The following is a 5,453-nucleotide window of genomic DNA, read 5'->3' as shown; positions in this document are numbered from 1 at the left end:
TTTTTTAACTTGGATTTCATTAACTAGCTGCGTAAAAAGAACATGACCAATTTAAGTTTATAGGACAACTAAACTATCAATTCAGAAAAATTTACCGTCAACTACAGACGTTGCATCCATCGATTCCGCCATTTTTCTCATTGACACGCCCCCAACTCGGAAACTCAGGGCTTAAAGAAAATTTTGAGTTTCCCACTCGTAATAACGACTTTGTGGTGGCGTTCATGTGCGTTCAACTCGTAAATACGATCTATCCGACATGACTTGAACGCACCATAGGTCAACACTTGATATTTGACAACTGTGTATCTTGAGTTTTCTGAAACCATATTGTAACTTTGTGTTTTTGTTTTGAAGTGTCATTAGTACTTGCACTCAATTCAAAACATTCAAATGACACATTAAAATCAGAGTAATTGCACAACCAGTTGCATTTGACACTGATGCAAAAGCACCATAACATGCATGTTTGAATATGCATAAGCGTAAATGAGATTTGAGAGAATTTTTAGCAAATTACAACTTAAGTTATTACATAGCTTCAGAAGACTGAGATCTAAAGAAAGTCATGTGCGGCTGGAATGACACGAGTAAAGAGTCAATTGTGCCAGAATTTTCTTTTCGTGGTGAGCTTCTCCATTAATCATGGAGTTAAGTGCTTGAATCGATAACGAAATTGAAAGTAATCTCTAATAATGTGGTTGATCTGCACCCTGTTTCTTTCATGAGAACGCTCGTTTCTTTTTGTCATGTTTCGGCTTTAAGTGGAGGACACTTGGTTAGTCATGTTCGATAGCATGAAATGCAGATCTCTGAGGCTGCTGTCATCTTGCCTTGTACCATAGAGCTTAAAGCCTTATAAAGATGTAGTGCCAATGCACAGATTGGCAATATCACACGTTCCTTTCATACGTCATTTGTGTCTGGTTGTAGACTCCAGGCAGTGAGGATGCCTCTCCACCTTCTGGTGTATAATAAACTCCATGAGATATTCTGTACATTGTCTTCTATGCAGAGGAGAGAGACAGTTGCCTGTCGGCTCCTCACACCACATCGTCGCACTACAGTAAACTGTCCACGGTTTGCATGAGCATAAACTGTGGCCGCTTTTGAGCCATTTTGACTTGTAAATAAAATAGTTTTGCAAACCTTCTGTGCTTTTGTGTCTATTTTGTATAAGTGACATTATCTATTTGTCTTGCTTTTCCATTTCTCAAATTCCAAAAAAATAAGTGCATATTCAAGCAACACTACAATAGGGTCCCATTAGTAGTGCATTAACTAAAGTAAACTTAATAAGCAATGTATTTGTTTGTTAGTGATAGATAATACACATTTTGCTATTCATGTCAGCTCAGGTCCATTAAATAATATTAAGAGATCCAACTTTTAATGTTGACGTCTTGGATGACAAATGTTGAAATAACTTTAAAGGTGGGGTAAGCGATTTTTCAAAAACGCTTTAGAAAACTGATTCGGGCCGACTAGCAAAACAAACTTGTAGCCAATCAGCAGTAAGGGGCGTGTCTACTCATGATGTGGAGGAGAGAGCGTTCAGTGCACAGGATGAAAAATTTAAGGGGGTCTGAATACTTTCCGTACCCACTGTATATCTATGGTGTAGACGGCATCACTGATTATAATGAGTTCTATAGTATTTTGTCGCGCCGCACCACTCGCGTCCGGTGTAGACACGGTGTAACATTGGCTTTGTTTTGTTTCACAGAACTAATCGTTGCCTGGGTTGTGTATGTAGCTTATGTGTGGGACATTCTTCCGCGGGATGTGTGCAGTTCTGTTTATTAACCGCCAAAGCGCCAAAAGTTACATAGTGCTGCTTTAATCTGCCCAAGTCTGAGTCAAGACAATGGCCACGTCAGATTTGTAGTGCAGACCATTGTGCTGTATTTAATTTAATATGTGTTGGTGGGTTTTAAGGGGATGCGTCCTCTAAATGGAAACAAATAAATAGGTCAGTGTAGTGGGTGGAAATGAAGAAACTCTTCTTTAGATCTCAGAGTGGGGCAATGTGAGATATCTGACAGCATAACAGAGCAGGCATGGTGGGTCAGGAAGAGGTAAACATTCCAGTAGGAGTGGAGAAAAAATAATCAGGCCACTGGCAGCAGTATAAGCCAGCAACAGTGTCCTTAATTGAATTCTAGCAGATATTGCCAGCCAGTGTGAGGTTCTGAGCAAAGGCATGTCCGAGATTTTGAACAAGTTTGAGAAAATACACAAGAAAATGTGGCTTTAAAGATCTGGGCTGACAACGCAAAATCTTATCAGAGAGTGTTTCATAAGCTACCGCTATTGTGTCTAAGAATAATGAGAAATGCACCAGCAGAGGGCAGAGTGGTGGACACTAATAATACACTGTTGTCTGGAATATTTTTTTCTTCCAAGGCTGCCGTTATTAAAAAAACACAGTAAAACAAATATAACAATTTTAAATGACTGCTTTCTATTTAAAAATTTTTAAATGTATTTTATACACACAATGCATTTTAAAATATATTAAAATTGAAAACAGTTGTTTTATTTAAACAGTTATTAACAGTTCAATTCAAAACATTCAAATGACGCATAGCAATCAGTCACGAGAAATGCAGCAGCCATGAAAAACATAAGCATGAATGAGATCTGAGGGCGTTTTATAGCAAACTACAACTTAAGTTATTAGGCTACATGGCCAAGACCGAATAGAAGAGCCAAAGAAAGTCATTTGCGGTTGGAATGACATAAAGGTGAGTAAATTGTACCAGAACTCTCTGGGTGAACTATTCTAATAATTATATATAGTTATTATCTCTATTAATGCGGTTGATTTGCACCTTTTTTTTTTTTGGTCATGTTTCTCAAGTAATGCAAAAATCAAATAAAAGTTAAATTAGAATTTGAATAATTTATTATTAAAATTTAAAATAGCAGTTATAAATGCCGTATCATTTAAGAGTAAATTAAAATGTAATAGTGGTAAATAATAGTAAAGTGAGCATGCTTGTGTCGTATATTATATTTTGTTATTGTTCATAGATATATTGATATTGATAGATAGAGAAAACTGGTGGGATGCCAGTGTGTGGTGGTCCAGTGTTGTCCACCAGAGCGCACTCTTGTGTCATTTTTTTTCTCGGTCATGGCAACCGCGTTTTCATTGACTCATTCTCTGCATAGATCGCACCCAGAACGAACAGAGACGCCAAAAACACGACTAGATTCATGAGGAATGAGCCGGTGCCTTTGGATTCATGACATCAATAGCAGTTATAAATGCCGTATCATTTAAGAGTAAATTAAAATGTAATAGTGGTAAATAATAGTAAAGTGAGCATGCTTGTGTCGTATATTATATTTTGTTATTGTTCATAGATATATTGATATTGATAGATAGAGAAAACTGGTGGGATGCCAGTGTGTGGTGGTCCAGTGTTGTCCACCAGAGCGCACTCTTGTGTCATTTTTTTTCTCGGTCATGGCAACCGCGTTTTCATTGACTCATTCTCTGCATAGATCGCACCCAGAACGAACAGAGACACGCCAAAAACACGACTAGTTTCATGAGGAATGAGCCGGTGCCTTTGGATTCATGACATCCTTCTAAAGGCTTTTCACTGAGTGAGATCTACAGGAGAGCTTTGAATGTTCGGGACTGATCGGATGTTCAGCTGACCGTGATTGCAGGAACATTGTGCGACCATCATCATGGCTGCGTCTGAATTATATACAAAGGTAAACATAATCAGCATCTCATAGTGTGAACATCAAATGCGAATGTCAATGCAATGCCGATGTGTTAACGCAATGTCAGTGCGTACATGCGTGTGAAAGTGGGATTATTGTTGATTCTTATGCATTGCTTGGAGGCATAGGGCTTATTTTGTGTTTATTGCCTTCTGATTATTTGAATGAAGTAATTCATCACGCATGCCTTATGCCGATGAACAACGTATTGTTTAATTTTATACGAGGATATGTTTTATACTGCAGTCATATGTTGTGTTTTTTAGAGTTTTTCTTTTGTCTGCATTGCCACACGATTTGTCCTTTAAATTTACAACCTTGGATTGCAACATCTTGCAGCATAAAAACACAGCATTTATATAAATACAATGAAGTTTTTCTTTTGTCTGCATTGCCACACGATTTGTCCTTTAAATTGACAACCTTGGATTGCAACATCTTGCAGCATAAAAACACAGCATTTATATAAATACAATGAAATGTGCATGAAACCACCTGCATTGCTTGTTATTTTTATTGAAGGTGATGCATGCAAAGATGTTATGGACAGTATTAGGTAGACTGTTGATAAGCAGATACCTTCAGCACCCTTGGGAACAACAACGATTCGTAGTATTGGACATGCAAGCAGAGGTTTTCAAAGGCCTGGGATGTATCGATACGGGTCACAGTTGTAGTTGATGGCTGACCGCAGAGAGCCAGTGGGACGCGGCGGTGCTGATGCGAGCATCATGGGATGATGTGACCATCTCTGGTGCTGATGCGAGCATCTCTAACATCACAGCCTGCATCCACGCATCTTCCAGCATAGTCCCCTGCTGTGGCCTGTAGGCCGGTCCGCACACATCAAGGCGTGTCTCCTTGGGAAAAAAATCGATGGAATATTGTTGCGTAGCAGCCGAAACATGACATCATCACATATGTAGTCATAATGATGTCTCAGATGACGAATGGTTGGATGCTTTTACTGAAAAGAGAGGGAGAGAAGGGGGGAGGCCCACCCATCCCCCATGATGCAGCTGTCTTATTGTAGATGCACTGACGGATCCTTTTGAGAGCTGCTAGAGCACAGCACATTTATTTTGATTCAAGCTTACATGTACAGCAAGCTTGACAAGGGTTATTTTTAAAAATACGTTTGCAATTTAATGTGGGTAGCATGGTTTTGTTTAGTTGTCAGCATATATGCAATAGCCTGTTTATTTCCAGGCAAGTTGTGTATCTCGTTTAATGATTAAAGGGATAGTTCACCCAAAAATGAACATTTTGAATCATTTGCTCACCTTCGTGTTGTTCCAAACCCATAAAACGTAGAAGAGCCAAAAAAGGACATAAAGACATCGTAAAATGAATCCATGTGAATCGACTGGTTTAATGTCTTATGGTGACTGAAAAGATATGATCACTTTATATGATGAATAGATTTCATTTAGCCTTTTATTTATATCTAAATAAAGATAGCATGTCACGTTTGATAAACCCAGAAGCTCAAATATGCATGTGTGCTAAACAAGAACCAATGAGGTATAGCCTTTATTAAAGGGGTCATATGATGCTTTTTTAAAGATCATTATTTGGTGTATTTGGTGTAACAGAATATGTTGACATGCTTTAATGTTCAAAAAACATATTATTTTTCAAATACTGTACATTATTGTAGGTCCTCTATGCCCCGCCTCTCTCAAACGCTTCGTTTTCTACAAAGCCCC

This window comes from Sinocyclocheilus rhinocerous, unplaced genomic scaffold, assembly GCF_001515625.1.
Source record: "Sinocyclocheilus rhinocerous isolate Xijiao unplaced genomic scaffold, SAMN03320098_v1.1 scaffold138, whole genome shotgun sequence".
NCBI lineage: Eukaryota > Metazoa > Chordata > Actinopteri > Cypriniformes > Cyprinidae > Sinocyclocheilus > Sinocyclocheilus rhinocerous.
This window is presented reverse-complemented; position numbering follows the sequence as displayed.